The sequence below is a fragment of the Pan troglodytes genome, chromosome 8 (genome assembly GCF_028858775.2).
Source record: "Pan troglodytes isolate AG18354 chromosome 8, NHGRI_mPanTro3-v2.0_pri, whole genome shotgun sequence".
Taxonomy (NCBI): Eukaryota; Metazoa; Chordata; class Mammalia; order Primates; family Hominidae; genus Pan; species Pan troglodytes.
In genome coordinates this window covers 40,235,411-40,256,362 of record NC_072406.2, presented here as the reverse complement: position 1 = coordinate 40,256,362, position 20,952 = coordinate 40,235,411, and the positions used below count along the sequence as shown (strand labels likewise).

The 20,952-nt window shown below is 39.2% G+C and overlaps 1 long non-coding RNA gene across 1 annotated transcript in view; it reads left to right on the top strand.

Moving 5' to 3' along the window:
• LOC129136263 (uncharacterized) overlaps nucleotides 1–20,952 on the top strand; it is a 79,649-nt gene that overhangs the window by 26,473 nt on the left and 32,224 nt on the right. The window lies entirely within an intron of this gene.

Below are 20,952 nucleotides of genomic sequence, written 5' to 3'. Positions count from 1 at the left end.
TTATATATTATATATTGGCCAGGATATATATATATTATATATAAATATATAACATTAAATATTATATATCTATATATAAATATATTATATTTATGTATAATATTTTATATATTATAGAAATATATAATATATTATATAATTACATAAATATAAATATATAGTATATATAATATATTATATAATATAATATAAATATATAGTATATATAATATATTATATAATATAATATAAATATATAGTATATATAATATATTATATAATATAATATAAATATATAGTATATATAATATATTATATAATATAATATAAATATATAGTATATATAATATATTATATAATATAATATAAATATATAGTATATATAATATATTATATAATATAATATAAATATATAGTATATATTATATATAATATAATATAAATATATAGTATATATTTATATTATATATTATATATTGATATTATATATATTTATATAATATATATTATATATTGATATTATATATATTAATATATATTTATATAAATATATATTTATATAAATTATTATATATTTATATATAATATATTTATATATAATATAATTAATATATTAATATATTATATATTTATATAAATATATATTTATATAATATATTATATATTTATATAATATATTAAATATATTATATATTATATTATATATTTATATTATATATTTATATAATATATTATATAAATATATAATATATATATTATATATTATATATTTATATTTTATATATTATATAGTATTTATTTATATATTATATTATTTATTTATATATTATATTATATATTTATATACATTATATATTATATATTTTCATATATATATCTTTGAGCACTAAAAAAATGCAAACAAAGAAATACAGAACAAACTAACAAAAGCGACTATTAAATTATAAAACTGACATTTCAGTGAGGATATATTTAAAAGAGGATAGATTTTTTTAAGTGTGAAAATCCCAGAGACATAAAGGTGGCAAGTGATGGCACTGGAATTTAAATAGAAAAAAACAAAAAAAGCCTAGTTTCTAAGGAAATAAACAAAAAGCAAACATATATTTGAGATGAATCTCAGAACACTGGGTAATTTTGGTTCGGATCAGTGTTCCTGTTTGGGACAAGACCTTCTTTGTCTAATTAAAGTGACTGATGAGGCTATCAGGACGCTTATGCTATTTATTTATTTTTACTATAGGCAGAATATTATGTCTTAAATCTTGTATCTTCCAAGAAACTAATAGCTGTGTAATATGGGGGAATTTATGTTTATCTATTAAGACTTAACTAGCCTAGGCCGGGCGCAGTGGCTCACGCCTGTAATCTCAGCACTTTGGGAGGCCACGGCGGGCAGATCACGAGGTTAGGAGATCGAGAACATCCTGGCCAACATGTTGAAACCCCATCTCTACTAAAAATATAAAAAATTAGCCGGGCGTGGTGGCACATGCCCATAGTCCCAGCTATGCGGGAGGCTAAGGCAGAGGAATCGCTTGAACCTGGGAGGTGGAGACTGCAGTGAGCCGAGATTGGGCCACTGCACTCCAGCCTGGCGACAGAGCAAGACTCCGTCTTAAAAAAAAAAAAAAAAATTAACTAGACTACAAAATAGTGGATTGTTGGCAAACTATCAAGTTTTTGTTGTTGTTGTTTTGTTTTTTTGTGACGGAGTCTCGCTCTGTCCCCCAGGCTGGAGCGCAGTGGCGCAATCTCGGCTCACCGCAAGCTCCGCCTCCCGGGTTCACGCCATTCTCCTGCCTCAGCCTCCCGAGTAGCTGGGACTACAGGCGCCCGCCACGACGCCCGGCTAATTTTTTGTATTTTTTATTAGAGACGGGGTTTCACCCTTTTAGCCAGGATGGTCTCGATCTCCTGACCTCGTGATCCACCTGCGTCGGCATCCCAAAGTGCTGGGATTACAGGCGTGAGCCACTGCGCCCGGCCAACTATCAAGTTTTTATCAGGGAATTTAGACAAGTCTATTGGGTCACAGAAGGTGGTTTATAAATTGGAGGACTGAAAGTGGATTTTGAGTTCATGGTCAGTCTAGTAACTCATCCTTGCTTTTAGATGCCGTGGCTTAAAGACCTCAGCTCTTGAGGATATATTATCACACTGGCTTCAGAAAAGGGTTGAGGAGCTCCCCTTTCAAAGAACTGGCCTACACCAGTGCTTTTCTGTTCAGCTTTTCTGGTGATTACTGAAAGATTAAGGGATAAAGGATGCTATTTAGTGTCCTTGCCTCTCCTGGTCCAATTTCAAAGAATTCTAAAGCCAGAGTCCCAGAGTCAGTGCTACCTCAAAAGAAAGGGAAGGTTACTCAGTGTCGGGGTACCAGATGCAGTGAAAGAGGTGTGCCTCATGGCCAGGAAACTCAGGTCAGCGTCCTGGAAGGGATGGTTCACACTCAGAGCTGGAGTCAAAGCAGAATCCACTGGGCCGTCAAACAAATGCCCAGCACTTGTTTCTGGGCCCATTTAACTCTCACTAGCATGCTTATGTTTTCATGTGCTTCTAGAAGTGTCATTGGACAGGATGATTTTGGCCCAGATCAGTGCTCCTGTTTGAGACAAGAACTTCTCTGCATGGTTAAAGCTACTCATAGATTCTCACTGATCTCATTGCCTTGAAATAACTAAAGATAAGCTTAATTCAATATATTTTTATACCGAGTATCTCTTATGTGCCAAATGTTACTCATGGTATTACAGAAGATTCTAAAAATAATAAGGTACATTATAGAGAAATAAGTTCTAGAGCGGTGCTGTTCAAACCAGTAGCCACTTGCCTATGTGTATCTATTGAACACTTAATATGTGGTTAGTCCAAATTAAGATGTACCTTAACTATATAATGTACAATGGATTTCAAAGACTTAGTATGAAAAGTATGTAATATTTCATTAATAATTTTACATTGGCTATACATTGAAATCAGTCTATTTTAGATAAAATTAAAATATTACTAAACTTGTTATCCCTACATTTTTTACCTTTTCAAATATGGCTACTAGAAAATTTTAAATGACATAAGTCACTCACATTATGTTTCTATTGGATACCATTGCTCTAGAGGGAAAAGACTGTCATAAATTTTTAGGTGGGATTACAAACTAGATTGTGCAAAATGCTATAACTGAGACTTTTTTAATGCACTAGAAGAGTAGGAAGAAGTTCATAAGTCATGGACAGGAAAAGAAGGGATTTTCTCTGTGCTCTAAAGCATGGGTAAATCTGAATATTACACAAGTATAAAAACTCTGAAAACTTAAATAATTTATCTCAATCTTCCTTACACATAGCACCTGCTGCCCTGCACTAAACTTTTCTCCTGCCAATACATCATACAATTTTCTCCTATGATTTGGAAAATTCTACTGCTGATTAAATTTTACTGTTATTATTTCAAGGGATCATATGTCTTATGGTTTTATTTTTAAAACTTTTTTCAATAATATTGTCACCAATACCAATATGGTTATCACACTGTTTCATCATCATTAGTTTTTTTTGTTTGTCTTTTTGAGACAGAGCCTAGCTCTGTCTCCTAGGCTGGAGTGCAGTGTCCGGATCTTGGCCCACTGCAACCTCCATCTCCCAGGTTCAAGCAATTCTCATGTTTCAGCCTCCCTAGTAGCTAAGACTACAGGTGCGCCCCACCACACCCAGCTAATTTTTATATCTTTAGGAGAGAGGAGGTTTCACCATGTTAGCCAGGCTGGTTTCTAACTCCTGGCCTCATGTGATCGACCCCCCTCGGCCTCCTGAGGTGCTGGGATTACAGGCATGAGCCATTGCCCCCAGTCGTCATTGGAATTTAATACATAATCAACTTGTCTTGGATACTCAGTAACAATGGAATATAAGCATTCTCTTGCTAAATTAAAGGGAAACTCCTTTAGTTAACAATCTAAAAATAGAATCTCTGATGCTATTTATAATAGATATTTGTGCTCCCTTCCTCTGTAAAGATCATTGGGATCTAAAATTAACCAAAATCTGCAACAGAGACCACTCACTTTTAAATCCTACTCTAGGGACCAACTTTCTCTATTAATTCTAACCACTTCACTATTTGCACCAGGTCATTCTAGCTTGATTGGTAACCACCATGAAAATATACCAGGCCGGGCGCAGTGGCTCACGCCTGTAATCCCAGCTCTTTGGGAGGCCAAAGCGGGCAGATCACGATGTCAGGAGATCGAGACCATCCTGGCTAACATGGTGAAACTCTGTCTCTACTAAAAATACAAAAAAATTAGCCTGGCGCGGTGGCAGGCGCCTGTAGTCCCAGCTACTCAGGAGACTGAGGCAGAAGAATGGCATGAACCCGGGAGGTGGAGCTTGCAGTGAGCCAAGATAGTGCCACTGCAGTCCCGCCTGGGCGACAGAGAGAGACTCTGTCTCAAAAAAAAAAAAACCACCATAAACCTTGGAATCCAAAATTGCTAGTCCTCATTTTCATTTTATAAAACATACATTTTGATCCTCATAAATTGAACAATTTGCTGAAAATTGCCGCTTTGGGAGGCCGAGGCGGGCAGATCACGAGGTCAGGAGTTTCAGACCAGCCTGACCAACCTGGTGAAACCCCGTCTCTACTAAAAATACAAAAATTAGCTGGGCATGGTGGTGGGCGCCTGTAATCCCGCTACTCAGGAGGCTGAGGCAGGAGAATTGTTTGAAACCGGGAGGCAGTGGTTGCAGTGAGCCGAGATCGCACCACTGCCCTCCAGCTTGGGCAGCCGAGCGAGACTTCATCTCAAAAAAAAAAAAAAACCTAAAATTTTGTGATCTATCAAATGATCTCTAATTTCACTGAAATAGGAAGGGTCTATCCTCTACACCACATGTTTAATACAGGTATACTGATGTGTGCCCTTGTCCAAGACATGGTTCCTCATGTATACAACTTTGAAGGCTTTCATGGTAGTCCACTTTTGTGGTCAGGACTTCTTTCAGTATGGACCTTCTGATTAGTCTCTAGTTGGAGGTGCTAATCCATTATTCCTTTTTGCTTCAGTCTCATTAGAAGAGGGCACCAGACTGCTTTTCAATGTAGAAGCAAGAGGCGGCATAGGAAGGAAAGGGGGAGGCAACACTTTCTGAGAGCCTTGCTTCATGTCAGAAGCTGCCACTACACAAAGCTCTATTTTATCAATTTGGAATGAAATCTCAGAAAGATCAAGTATGTGTCAGAGAGCAAGTAAGTGGAAATGGGCTTCAAGCATGGTTCCATGTAGCTCTTAACCACCCTCTTTTCTTTTATCGTCTGTTAATATATGAAAGGACATATTTGTTGTTTTTTGAAAGTGTTTTCAGAATCAGTGATAGGAGGAAATTTGTTGAAATGGTAAATACAGAACCTAGGCATCCCTGGGACTTCGCATGCTCAGGCCTGGTGCTGAGATCAGGAGGTGATTTTCCTCATTTCACAGCAGCCCTTGGAAGTGCAGGTGATGACATCCTGGATGCTGCCCGTCTCCAGGCTCTGCTTTGAATTTGTTTCCATCTGAGGTTAATATTAAGTCAAATTTCCAATCTTCAGACTTTCAATGTTTAGCAATAAAAACCAAGTTTTACGATATCTGTTTTGTTCAAACTCTTCTCTGAGGTGATTCAATACCTAGCACATCTGGAAAACTAAAATTGCTTAAACTAACTGATTAAATGAAACAAAAAAACTCAATTTTTAGGCACCACCTGTTAATTTATTGGTTTGGATGTCTTAGTGTTGTTTTAATAAATGATTTGTTAGGTCTTGGTATGTAGTTAAGTTGGAATACAAGTAAGATACCTCCACACCAAAGGTCTAAAAAAATTCAGCAGATGTGTTCTTGGCTATTTTCCAAAACAACACAGTAATGTGAACACATCAATAAATGTAACTTTTGAAAACCTTTTGAGCATACATGGCCTCCATGTAAATGGCACTTTTGGCACCGTCTAAAGTCATCATGTTGTAATAGTGTGGTACCAGCTGTGCACATACATTTATATCAGGGGATTACTAATGTCTGATTAGAATTCTTGCTTATTAATAAGATTTAGGTTAGAATACAATGTGAATTATAGAAAGAGAAGCACGAGTATACAAACTTTTGAGAAAATGCCTTCACTGTTTCTAAATTAAATTTAATTTTCTTGTTTCACAGATGAGAAAATCAAAGCCCATATCATCTGCTTCATGTCCCACATTTACTTAACGCTGTAAGCACAGAACGTTGTTCCCAGTGACTACCCCTCCATCCCCAGTTCTGTGATTTCAGAGACAGTTGTGGTATCCTTGAGGGCAGAGACAGTAGTGGTATCCTTGAGGGCAGGAATTGTTTTTATTTTATTTTATTTTATTTTTACAATATTTAGCTTATTCCTAGTAGAGAGCAGTCAATGGATACGTTTTCCAAATTGAATTGACTTCATGTAAGTGATTTTTTAAATAACCACATAGCAAATTTACACAGTGAATATTACCTTTTCATAATGTTTTTTTATATTAATATTGATTTATCACCATTATACCTCTATTAAAAACTCTTCATAAATGAAGGATTTTGACATTGAAAATAAACTAATACATAGCATAGCACTGAAGTTTAAGAAAATTATTGTATGAAGCATTCAGTAAAAGCAAGCACTTACTACCCCTGTCAGTCCAGAATGTAGTATTGTGCAATAGCCTTTAAATTGTATTGTTATAAAAATGTTGCTTAACTGGGCCCTTAGGAATTAATAATGGTTCTGAAAATAAACTAAATGGTTTCTTTTCCTTGGCCTCCTTTTTTTTTTTTTTTTTTTGAGACAGAGTCTTGCTCTGTCACCCAGGCTGGAGTACAGTGGCGCGATCTCCGCTCACTGCAAGCTCTGCTTTCCGGGTTCACGCCATTCTCCTGCCTCAGCCTCTCGAGTAGCTGGGACTACAGGCGCCCGCCACCACACCCGGCTAATTTTTTGTATTCTTAGTAGAGATGGAGTTTCACTGTGTTAGTCAGGAGGTCTCGATCTCCTGACCTGGTGATCCGCCCGCCTTGGCCTCCCGAAGTGCTGGGATTACGGGCGTGAGCCACCGCACCCAGCCTCCTTGGCCTCCATTTTATGTCCTAAATGGTATTTCTGTGTTCAGTCATCTTTTTTACTGCGAAAATTTGTCTAACATCTTGGAATTGCTTTGGGAAAGGACATTCTACCCATACAGTTGAATTTCTTTTTTTCTCAGAAGAGAGGAAATTGGGTTACCCACACCACCACTATTCTCATTCCAGACCGGGCCTTCTTTTTCTTGAAGTGCTCTTTGAGCCTATGTGGTTCCAACATGAGTCTCCTTGGGGGATATGTTAGGGGATGCTGTCAGAACAACTACTTCTTGAGAAGTCCAACGAACCGGCAGAAACCTTTACCAAAAAGATGATCAACTCAGATACTGCTGCAGTGCAAAAGGACAGGCAAGGAGAAAGTGTGAGTTACATACATGGTTCAGGCCAGCCAACTCAGGGTAATTTGAGTCTATCCATGCGAATACTAGCCACTCGCATTTTCACATAGTCCCAGAGTTGATCTGGGCTAGCAAAATTAATCTTATTTACTACAAGGAAAAATCTACGTTCTTAAAATCCATTTTGAACAAAAGTTTGAGTATACCCAGGTTGGAATGTGCTCAAGAGCAGGTATTAAGTCTTTTTAAGATTATTAGGCCATAAAGAGGTCTGCACAATGTTTTCACATTAAATTCTACTGAGTTTTCCTAGAATGCTTTTTCTGACATTAAATTTGTAAATATGTTTTAAAGGTAAAAATATTGTTTGCTATTTCAAAAATAAATTATTTTTAGAAATTTTAAAGACTGTATTTTCATGTTAGTAATTTACAGTTAAATCTCACCTCATTATCCTCATCTGTAAAATGGGATAGTAATAAATTCTGGTTGTAAAAATGAGGACTAAATGGTTTTTGCCATTATCACTTAGAACAGTGACTTGCAATGTAAGTTCTTCTTACTCAGCTCCTCACTCCCTGCAGTCACTGGAACTTTAATTTCCCTGGCCTATCAGGGGCCTTCAAGGGTCTCAGGAACACCCCCCCCCCAACACACACACACACAAAAATAATACCTGAGGATTCAAATGAAAAAGGATGATTTGAAACAAACTGGATATTTTATCCACTCAGATGAGCTCTGGAGACATCCTGACAGCTTCTTCTTTTTATTACTATTATTATTATTATCATACTTTAAGTTTTAGGGTACATGTGCACAATGTGCAGGTTTGTTACATATGTATACATGTGCCATGTTAGTGTGCTGCACCCATCAACTCATCATTCCTAATGCTATCCCTCCCCACTCCCCCCACCCCACAACAGTCCCCGGTGTGTGATGTTCCCCTTCCTGTGTCCATGTGTTCTCATTGTTCAGTTCCCACCTATGAGTGAGAACATGCGGTGTTTGGTTTTTTGTCCTTACTATAGTTTGCTGAGAATGATGATTTCCAGCTTCATCCATGTCCCTACAAAGGACATGAACTCATCATTTTTTATGGCTGCATAGTATTCCATGGTGTATATGTGCCACATTTTCTTAATCCAGTCTATCATTGTTGGACATTTGGGTTGGTTCCAAGTCTTTGCTATTGTGAATAGTGCCACAATATACATATGTGAGCATGTGTCTTTATAGCAGCATGATTTACAATCCTTTGGGTATATACCCAGTAATGGGATGGCTGGGTCACATGGTATTTCTAGTTCTAGATCCCTGAGGAATCGCCACACTGACTTCCACAATGGTTGAACTAGTTTAGAGTCCCACCAACAGTGTAAAACTGTTCCTATTTCTCCACATCCTCTCCAGCACCTGTTGTTTCCTGACTTTTTAATGATCGCCATTCTAACTGGTGTGAGATGGTATCTCATTGTGGTTTTGATTTGCATTTCTCTGATGGTCAGTGATGAGCGTTTTTTCATGTGTCTGCTGGCTGCATAAATGTCTTCTTTTGAGAAGTGTCTGTTCATATCCTTCGCCCACTTTTTGATGGGGTTGTTTTTTTTTCTTGTAAATTTGTTTGAGATCATTGTAGATTCCGGATATTAGCCCTTTGTCAGATGAGTAGGTTGCAAAAATTTTCTCCCATTCTGTAGGTTCCCTGTTCACTCTGATGGTGGTTTCTTTTGCTGTGCAGAAGCTCTTTAATTAGATCCCATTTGTCAATTTTGTCTTTTGTTGCCATTGCTTTTGGTGTTTTAGACATGAAGTCCTCGCCCATGCCTATGTCCTGAATGGTATTGCCTAGGTTTTCTTCTAGGGTTTTTATGGTTTTAGGTCTAACATGTAAGTCTTTAATCCATCTTGAATTAATTTTTGTATAAGGTGTAAGGAAGGGATCCAGTTTCAGCTTTCTACATATGGCTAGCCAGTTTTCCCAGCACCATTTATTAAATAGAGAATCCTTTCCCCATTTCTTGTTTTTGTCAGGTTTGTCAAAGATCAGATAGTTGTAGATATGTGGCATTATTTCTGAGGGCTCTGTTCTCTTCCATTGGTCTATATCTCTGTTTTGGTACCAGTACCATGCTGTTTTGGTTACTGTAGCCTTGTAGTATAGTTTGAAGTCAGGTAGCATGATACTTCCAGCTTTGTTCTTTTGGCTTAGGATTGACTTGGCAATGTGGTTTCTTTTTTGGTTCCATATGACCTTTAAAGTAGTTTTTTCCAATTCTGTGAAGAAAGTCATGGTAGCTTGATGGGGATGGCATTGAATCTACAAATTACCTTGGGCAGTATGGCCATTTTCACAACATTGATTCCTCCTACCCATGAGCATGGAATGTTCTTCCATTTGTTTGTATCCTCTTTTATTTCAATGAGCAGTGGTTTGTAGTTCTCCTTGAAGAGGTGCTTCACATCCCTTGTAAGTTGGATTCCTAGGTATTTTATTCTCTTTGAAGCAATTGTGAATGGGCGTTCACTCATGATTTGGCTGTTTATCTGTTATTGGTGTATAAGAATGCTTGTGATTTTTGCACATTGATTTTGTATCCTGACACTTTGCTGAAGTTGCTTATCAGCTTAAGGAGATTTTGGGTTGAGACGATGGGGTTTTCTAGATATACAATCATGTCATCTGCAAACAGGGACAATTTGACTTCCTCTTTTCCTAATTGAATGCCCTTTATTTCCTTCTCCTGCCTGATTGCCCTGGCTAGAACTTCCAACACTATGTTGAATAGCAGTGGTGAGAGAGGGCATCCCTGTCTTGTGCCAGTTTTCAAAGGGAATGCTTCCAGTTTTTGCCCATTCAGTATGATATTGGCTGTGGCTTTGTCATAGATAACTCTTATTATTTTGAGATACGTCCCATCAATACCTAATTTATTGAGAGTTTTTAGCATGAAGTGTTGTTGAATTTTGTCAAAGGCCTTTTCTGCATCTATTGAAATAATCATGTGGTTTTTGTCTTTGGTTCTGTTTATATGCTTGATTATGTTTATTGATTTGCATATGTTGAACCAGCCTTGCATCCCAGGGATGAAGCCCACTTGATCATGGTGGATAAGCTTTTTGATGTGCTGCTGGATTCAGTTTGCCAATATTTTATTGAGGATTGTTGCATCAATGTTCATCAAGAATATTGGTCTAAAATTCTCTTTTTTGGTTGTGTCTCTGCCAGGCTTTGGTATCAGGATGATGCTGGCCTCATAAAATGAGTTAGGGAGGATTCCCTCTTTTTCTATTGATTGGAATAGTTTCAGAAGGAATGGTACCAGCTCCTCCCTCGTACCTCTGGTAGAATTTGGCTGTGAATCCATCTGGTCCTGGACTTTTATTGGTTGGTAAGCTATTAATTATTGCCTCAATTTCAGAGCCTGTTATTGCTCTATTCAGAGACTCAACTTCTTCCTGGTTTAGTCTTGGGAGGGTGTAGTTGTCGAGGAATTTATCCATTTCTTCTAGATTTTCCAGTTTATTTGTGTAGAGGTGTTTATAGCATTCTCTGATGGTAGTTTGTATTTCTGTGGGATCGGTGGTGATATCCCCTTTGTCATTTTTTATTGCCTCTATTTGATTCTTCTCTCTTTTCTTCATTAGTCTTGCTAGTGGTCTATCAATTTTGTTGATCTCCTCAAAAAACAAGCTCCTGGATTGATTTTTTGAAGGGTTTTTTGTGTCTCTATTTCCTTCAGTTCTGCTCTGATCTTAGTTATTTCTTGCCTTCTGCTAGCTTTTGAAAGTGTTTGCTCTTGCTTCTCTAGTTCTTTTAATTGTGATGTTAGGGTGTCAATTTTAGATCTTTCCTGCTTTCTCTTGTGGGCATTTAGTGCTATAGATTTCCCTCTACACACTGCTTTGAATGTGTCCCAGAGATTCTGGTATGTTGTGTCTTTGTTCTCATTGTTTTCAAAGAACATCTTTATCTCTGCCTTCATTTCGTTATGTACCCAGTAGTCATTCAGGAGCAGGTTGTTCAGTTTCCATGTAGTTGAGCGGTTTTGAGTGATTTCTTAATCCTGAGTTCTAGTTTGATTGCACTGTGGTCTGAGAAACAGTTTGTTATAATTTCTGTTCTTTTACATTTGCTGAGGAGTACTTTACTTCCAACTATGTGGTCAGTTTTGGAATAGGTGTGGTGTGGTGCTGAGAAGAATGTATATTCTCTTGATGTGGGGTGGAGAGTTCTGTAGATGTCTATTAGGTCTGCTTAGTGCAGAGCTGAGTTCAATTCCTGGATATCCTTGTTAAGTTTCTGTCTCGTTGATCTGTCTAATGTTGACAGTGGGGTCTTAAAGTCTCCCATTATTATTGTGTGGGAGTCTAAGTCTCTTTGTAGGTCACTAAGGACTTGCTTTATGAATCTGGGTGCTCCTGTATTGGGTGCATATATATTTAGGATAGTTAGCTCTTCTTGTTGAATTGATCCCTTTACCATTATGTAATGGCCTTCTTTGTCTCTTTTGATCTTTCTTGGTTTAAAGTCTGTTTTATCAGAGACTAGGATTGCAACCCCTGCCTTTTTTTGTTTTCCATTTGCTTGGTAGATCTTCCTCCATCACTTTATTCTGAGCCTATGTGTGTCTCCGCACATGAGATGGGTTTCCTGAATACAGCACACTGATGGGTCTTGACTCTTTATCCAATTTGCCAGTCTTTGTCTTTTAATTGGAGCATTTAGCCCATTTACACTTAAGGTTACTATTGTTATGTGTGAATTTGATCCTGTCATTATGATGTTGGCTGGTTATTTTGCTTGTTAGTTGATGCAGTTTTGTCCTAGCTTCGATGGTCTTTACAATTTGGCATGTTTTTGCAGTGGCTGGTACCAGTTGTTCCTTTCCATGTTTAGCGCTTCCTTCAGGAGCTCTTTTAGGGCAGGCCTGGTGGTGACAAAATCTCTCAGCATTTGCTTGTCTGTAAAGGATTTTATTTCTTCTCCACTTATGAAGCTTATTTTCTCTGGATATGAAATTCTGGGTTGAAAATTCTTTTCTTTAAGAATGTTGATTATTGGCCCCCACTCTCTTCTGGCTTGTAGAATTTCTGCCGAGAGATCAGCTGTTAGTCTGATGGGCTTCCCTTTGTGGGTAACCCGACCTTTCTCTCTGGCTGCCCTTAACGTATTTTCCTTCACTTCAACTTTGGTGAATCTGACAATTGTGTGTCTTGGAGTTGCTCTTCTCAAGGAGTATCTTTGTGGCGTTCTCTGTATTCCCTGAATTTGAATGTTGGCCTGCCTTGCTAGATTGGGGAAGTTCTCCTGGATAATATCCTGAGGAGTGTTTTCCAACTTGGTTCCATTCTCCCTGTCACTTTCAGGTACACCAATCAGACGTAGATTTGGTCTTTTCACATAGTCCCATATTTCTTGGAGGCTTTGTTCGTTCCTTTTTATTCTTTTTTCTCTAAACTTCTCTTCTCACTTCATTTCATTCATTTCGTCTTCCATCACTGATACCCTGTCTTCCAGTTGTTCTCATCGGCTACTGAGGCTTGTGCATTTGTCACGTAGTTCTCGTGCCATGGTTTTCAGCTCCATCAGGTCCTTTAAGGACTTCTCTGCATTGGTTATTCTAGTTAGCCATTTGTCTAATTTTTTTTCAAGGTTTTTAACTTCTTTACCATTGGTTCGAACTTCCTCCTTTAGCTCGGAGTAGTTTGATCTTCTGAAGCCTTCTTCTCTCAGCTCGTCAAAGTCATTCTCCGTCCAGCTTTGTTCCATTGCTGGTGAGGAGCTGCGTTCCTTTGGAGGAGGAGAGGTGCTCTGATTTTGAGAGTTAGTTTTTCTGCTCTGTTTCTTCCACATCTTTGTGATTTTATCTACCTTTGGTCTTTGATGATGGTGATGTACAGATGGGTTTTTGGTGTGGATGTCCTTTCTGTTTGTTAGTTTTCCTTCTAACAGTCAGGACCCTCAGCTGCAGGTCTGTTGGAGTTTGCTGGAGATCCACTCCAGATCCTGTTTTCCTGGGTATCAGCAGCGGTGGCTGCAGAACAGCGGATATTGGTGAACCGCAAATGCTGCTGCCTGATCATTCCTCTGGAAGTTTTGTCTCAGAGGAGTACCTGGCCGTGTGAGGTGTCAGTCCGCCCCTACTGGGGGGTGCCTCCCAGTTAGGCTACTCGGGGGCCAGGGGCCCACTTGAGGAGGCAGTCTGCCTGTTCTCAGATCTGAAGCTATGTGCTGGGAGAACCACTACTCTCTTCAAAGCTGTCAGACAGGGACATTTAAATCTGCAGAGGTTACTGCTGCCTTTTGTCTGTGCCCTGCCCCTGGAGGTGGAGCCTACAGAGGCAGGCAGGCCTCCTTGAGCTGCGGTGGGCTCCACCCAGTTCGAGCTTCCCAGCAGCTTTGTTTACCTACTCAAGCCTCGGCAATGGCGGGCACCCCTCCCCCAGCCTCGCTACCACCTTGCAGTTTGATTTCGGACTGCTGTGCTAGCAATGAGCGAGGCTCCGTGGGCGTAGGACCCCCCGAGCCATGTGTGGGATATAATCTCCTGGTGTGCCATTTGTTAAGCCCATTGGAAAAGCGCAGTATTAGGGTGGGAGTGACCCGATTTTCCAGGTGCCGTCTGTCACCCCTTTCTTTGACTAGGAAAGGGAATTCCCTGACCCCTTGCACTTCCCGGGTGAGGCGATGCCTCGCCCTTCTTCAGCTCACACAGGGTGCGCTGCACCCACTGTCCCGCACCCACTGTCCGGCACTCCCCAGTGAGATGAACCCAGTATCTCACTTGGAAATGCAGAAATCACCCGTCTTCTGCATTGCTCATGCTGGGAGCCATAGACTGGAGCTGTTCTTATTCAGCCATCTTGGCTCCATCTCAAAAATCTTATATATGTCTTGGCATGTGTATAGAACTCCCTATTAGTGCTATCAAAAATGTAAATGTGCATTCTCTTTGACTCAAGCAATTCCATTTCAAAGAATCCATCCTATAGAAATAATGCACATATCCAAAGAATATGTAAAAATATTAGCTGCAGTATTGTTTGTAGTAACAAAAAGTGATTTGAGGGACAACTTAAATGTTATCAATAAGGCAATTGCTCAATAAATTAATGATATATACCTTTAATGAAATACTATGTAGTAATTAAAAGGAGTGAGGCAGATATGAAAGATCACCAAGACAGAATATTAAATATAAAAAGCAAAATGTAGAATAATAGTAGGATTTCATTTATGTATATAAATGATATATGTATATGTATATAAACAGAGAAATATCTGGAAGGGGCTTTCACTTTGCATGGCTTGAAGTTTTATATTAAGCATATATGAGTGTGCTATTTGTATAATATTTAAAGATTTTAAACACAGAAGGGAGTAAGGGAAATGGGAAGAATACCACGTGCTTCTGCTACGTCCTGTGTCACAGAAACATCAGCAGCCACAAGCAGACAGCCACACCCACCCCGGGAGCAAGAGCTGGGAAGAACCACAGCCCTGCAAGAGAAATCTCAAAGGCCAATGGACCAAAAAGGGACATGCAGTTTAATATTTTTCCTGCAAAATGCAATTTTAAATAATGACAATAGATCTATAGAGAGATATAAAATGAAAAATCATTTATACCAAATCTTACGCCTCTTATTCACTCCTTAACTCATATACTAAAAATTCTTCAGCATGCAGGCTCTGTAACAGGCCATGAGTGTGCGTTTTTAAAACAGAAAGCAAAGCAGCCTAGCACATTATAGAAACTGGGAACCAGCCAGTACCACTACTCTTCTCCAATCTACTTAGCTTTCTCAAATGAATTTTAGGGGAAAAGCATATTTTAAGGAACAAAAATAAGTGTTGTTGCAAAAACATGGGGCAAGAAATTCCCCGAAAAGATCTACTACATAAAACTGCCTTAGATATCACAGTTCATGCCAATCGAAAATCTTATAAATAACTAGATGGGTATGTGTATCATATCAGTATGCTCTAGCTGTGCTGGCTCATAGCACACGTTCTTGAATAAACACATGAGTGAATGAATGAATGAATGAGTTAAAGCTTAAGGGAACTCCCCTGAGATTTTTAATATTGTCATTTTTCAGTCGTTAAGTTGACGTGGTAGCATAGTGCTAGCTAGTGGTCATATAAACTGTTATGAGTCAGTAGCATTGTGTTATCATACTGATCTAATTTTCTTTACTCTGCTTTTTCTCCACACATATTTACTTATGAATGCCAAGAGGCAAGGAAAGCTTAAAGCTCAAGAATTTAAATACAGATTCCCCTTTGGGAATGACGGAGATGAGCCTCTCCATTTCTTCCACAATCTCCTTTATAACAAAAATAAAAGATGACAAATTCTTTTGTGGGCAATATAACCATACAAGTAACACACATTGCCAATAATCCAAATACTTAAAATGCATTCATTTCTTACACTACAATATTTATGAAAACATAAATGCAGATTCTGAGTAGACTTTTTTTAGCTGATGGAATTTAAATATCTTATGATTTCAAACAGGCAATTTTAAAAAAATAGTCACAAAAGTTGTCCTATTCGTTTGTCACTGACTTTTTTAAGAAAGCTCAACCCACATCAATGTAGCAACACATGTACTAACTTAAAGAATGTTTCTCAGGAACATGGTATTCATTTGCCTTTCTAACTACTGGAGTTGATTTGAGTGGATGAACAGGGACCATCGTTTTCCACTTTTGAAATACTCTTTTTAACAAGAATAACTCTGTGCCATCACGTTCTTTTCTATTTTTTTTTTAAGTAAAGACAGCAGAAGAGCACCATCTAATATGGCCTTCCAAACATGAATACTGAGTTCCTTTATGGGAAGGGCTCCCTGTTGACTCTCACTCAAATGAAGAAATCCAAACAAGAGAAAGACAGGAAGATACAACAGCAAGTTCTGCAGGCCTCCTGGGTCCTGAATTTCTTGAGAGTGGAACCGAACAACCAGGCAATGGGCAATAAAGATAGAAGCCTGGACTCAGTCCCAGCCTGCAGCTGCCTCCTGTGTGGCCTGGAGCAAAGAATTTCTCAGCTTTTCCACCAATGAAACAAGAATCAAACTACCTGCCACTCCATACCCAAAACTCAAGTAATGGGAAAGGAATTGAATTAACTGTAATTGATTGCAAAGTACATCAAATTCCTACAACAAAAACTCACACAACTTCCAATTACCACTCGAAAGCACGCTTTAACCCCAGGGGTGTGGGTGTGTGTGTGTGTGTGTATGTGTATGTGTTTATGTGTGTGTGTGTGTGTGTTTAATCAGTTTACGTAAGATCATTAAGGAACTGAGCCCCACAAATGCAGTCTTTAACAAAGGTTTTCAAGTCTGAAAAATGTCCTTGCCAAGAATCCACCTCCAGAGAAGAAACCCAAAACCTACCAGGGAGAGAGCTCTGGGAGTCCCTTCTGAAGTTGGCAGCCCGGTGGCATTTCTGATGTGAATGTCTTTTAGATGCCACTCAGGAATAGAGTATTGACCACTGCTAAGCTGGGATCCACCAGGCATCTGGTGGCCTGAAAATCCTCAATTTATGGTTACAGAGCAGAAGCATGGCAAGCAATGTGGCTCATGTGAAAGGTGAAATCAACTCCAGTGTTTGATGAATTTGATGATATAGGACAAACAAATTAGGCTTATGCTATCCCTCACCAACCCATCGTGGGTCGGGGCGAGGATGAATGTGTGGTAATGGCCATCCTTTCTACCAGTGTAACCCCATTGTCACTGTTTTCTCATCCCTTCCTATTAGATTCACTTGGCACACCACCTGCTGCTGGATTCATCTTTCCAAATCAATGCTTTCATCATCCCTTTCCCCACTCTCCCACCTGGACTCTGATCAAAATCCCAGGTACAGAAGCTGGCATCCCACAGGGAGAAGGTACACGTGGAGAAATGGCCCTGGGAATGAGCCCTAGAGGCCTCCATCATTGCAGCAAGTACTCAGGAATAAGACAGGCTGGATGAAGCATTTCAGAGTATGGGCAGATATCCAACTGTGCTTGCCAATGTAACCCTTCGTGAGCCTAGAGCTGCTGCCTGGATAATACGGGCATCTTACCCTCTAGTGACAGCTCTAGGAAATATCTTCAAGGGAAAGAAAGCATAATTCTAGGCCCAGCCTCTGAAATGCCTCTAAACTACCAAAAAGCTGACAACCAACCATGTTCTTGGCATTATTCTAGTCTTCTCAGTTTCTTCTTGGATTTACACTGATCCTGTAAGTGTTAAATACTATATCCACTCTACCTTCAATCCACATTGAAATGGATTTCTTTTTTGTTTTTGTTTGTTTGTTTTTGAGACGGAGTCTTGCTGTGTCGCCCAGGCTGGAGGGACGTGGCACCATCTCGGCTCACTGCAACCTCTGCCTCCTGGTTGAAGAGATTCCCCTTCCTCAGCCTCCCAAGTAGCTGGGACTACAGGTGCATGCCACCATTCCCAGTTAATTTTTTGTATTTTAGTAGAGACGGGGTTTCACCATGGTCTGGATGGTCTCAATCTCCTGACCTCGTGATCTGCCCGCCTTGGCCTCCCAAAGTGCTGGGATTACATGAAATGGATTTCAACATGTTTTTGACTTTGGGTCCAGAAATTCTTTTTCATTATAACGTGTATAAAATGCAAACCTACTTATAATTATGACCTTTCAACATTTTACCCCACTCTACTGCAGAATACCCATTTGCATGAATTTATAACATATAGTACTTGTAACTAATATTTATTTCCACATTTCCAAACAAAGAAAATATCCTACATCCCTTCTCGTATTTCACAAAGGGGCTCTCCACATACCTTATTTAGAAATGAGCACGATTTCACTGAAGTTTTAGAGAGACTCATAGATTTAGTATGGAGCATAGAGACATTAACAAACCATCTCCTTTAATCGCTGGAAGTGATCAAAAGCAAGACATTTTCCTTGCAAGATTTTAAAACAATCTTGGCCAAGGGAGAAAATAATATCCATATAAAGTCAGCAAATACAGCAATCAACTAGTATGTCTACAAGAAAGACGGCAGGAAAAGGAAGAGAGAGGGATGCAAAAAAAGTAGGAAAGAAGTCAACAGCAGAAGGAAAGACGGGCTCAGAGACAGGAAGAACTGCTTTCAGGGGGCTGAGAGTGAAGAACAGCAAAGCCCTGCCACTAAGGAACCTCGCCCTCTCCCCTTCGCACCATCGGGGCAGAGTTAGGGAGGCGAGCCTATGCACATTAGCAAGATGCCCTGCGAGATACAGCAATAAATTTAATGTGATCTCTCTACTCAAGAAGTAGGTAGTAAGACAGACAACCTGAACCATCAGGATGGCAGAAGGCAGAACATGAGTGCTTATCAGTAAGGTAGCTGAAAAGGGGGTTCCTTGCTTCCTTTAGAATTAGGGTACAGCATCATCAGCTATGGGGGAGAGAAGAAGCTGGAAGGTTGGTGAGTAAAAATGTGATACATTCATTAATTTAAAAATTAAATTGTGTTCAAAAAACCCAGATGCAAAGAATATATACATATATAAAACTTGCAGGTTGAAATTAACATATGTCAAACCAAATAATTAAATACAAACTATTTTGATGTGCCAAGATATGAGCTCATAGCTCTGGACAAATAATAAGCTATAGTTCATTGACCTGTTTGGGTATTAGTGAGCTCATTAAATCTCTTTTTTTCCCCCAACAATCACAGACATTACTTAGAAAATGGTAAATAGAAAGTCAGGTCAACATGAACATTTCTCTGCTAGCTTAAATCTACATTTAAATCATAATTTCATAAATTAAAATGTTAAGTGTATTTATTTTGAGATTGCCTAGAGACATTCAACTTTGCATTTCATAGACTTTTAGTATCATTTTATGTCTCCATATAAAATATTTATCTGTGTCAAAAACCTTGAAATCATTTATAGATATACTTTTCCCTTTTATTGGCTACGTGAAGAATATTTACCTGTGGGAACTATAAGAATTCCAAGCAATTTACTGTCTGGCCAAGAGTATCACATTTGCACGATTTATTGATGAATAACTCGTGCAAATTTAAGTAGCACTTCATCAATAAATGTTTTTTTTAGCTGTACTGGGACAGAAATAGTGCATCTCTTTTTGGCCTAATGCTACCTGGACTTATCCTAAATAGTTGAAAAACTCAAGACAGTTATCCAGTAATTAGGCTATTATGAGAAACTCTCTTTGCCATGTTCACTGGGAGGGTATTATTGCGGCTGTTCACTCTCTCACTCTGTGCCTGCCCCATTAAATCCTAAGGGAGAAAATTCTTCCTGCTCTTAGCACCAGGATCAGTTATACTCACTGGCAACTGGTTTGTTTTTATTTTAAGACGTTGAGAGACTTTCCCTCCCTGTATTAATTCACTCTATTTCCCCCCTTTTATTGGTTGCTAGAGAACTGAAAGTAAAAGTTGAAGGCCACCTGCACGAGTCAGTTAAGTCTCCATGCCACACATTTGCTACAATAATAATAAGCAATAGAAATGATTATTATTGCCAACAGTTACTACTTTGTGCTAAGCACTTTACATGTGTTGTATTTCATTTAACATTCTTAATAATCCTAATATAAAAGAACTTTTATTTTTCCACCTTCACCAATGAGGAAACTGAAGCTTAGAGGGGTTAGTCAACTCATCCAAGGCCATTGAGTAAGTGGCAGAATTTCAACTCAACTGGTCTTTCCAACGTCAAAGATCGTGCTTCTAATTACTCTGGTATTCTGCTTCCTAGCCCATCTTTTGCTTCTGCCATGTTGACTCTGTTTCCTTTTGCTAATGAAATAAAGATAATGGACCAGGACTCCTGGGAAAAACTCAGGCCTCTCTTAATTCATCTTCTGAAAGGCTATGTCTTGGACGGGTGTAGAGGCTCATGCCTGCAATCCCAGCACTTTGGGAGCCAAGGTGGGAAGACTGCTTGAGGCCAGGAGTTCAAGATCAGCCTAGGAAAGAGAAAAGGAAAGAGGGGAGGGGAGGGGAGGAGAGGAGAGGAGAGGAGAGGGGAGGAGAGGGGAGGAGAGGGGAGGAGAGGGGAGGAGAGGGGAGGAGAGGGGAGGAGAGGGGAGGAGAGGAAAGGAGAGGAAGAAGGGCGGACCATGTCTAAGCCTCAGTCATCCTGTCTAGAGCTGCCCGCCTCAGAGAGAGAGTGGTGTTGGCAAAGTTCTCCACTGCCAGTTTTGTTTTTTTTTCCCCAGATGACATGCTTTTTAGAAGTCCAGGAGAGGTAATTACAGGAGGCCCTGGGGTTCAGTAAAGATGCAGAGGCACTGTTGCAAGGGTGTCCTAAATGTCCCAAGGCTGGACATGGTCGCCATGTGTGCCAGGCAGGACCTCTGTGTTGAACTATGTGGTTTGTGCACAAATACTCCTGCCAAAGGGGAGTGCAGAAGCGTGTGGCCTGAATCTAGCCTGTGCTCCATGCTAGTGTTTCCAAATTCCCGACAG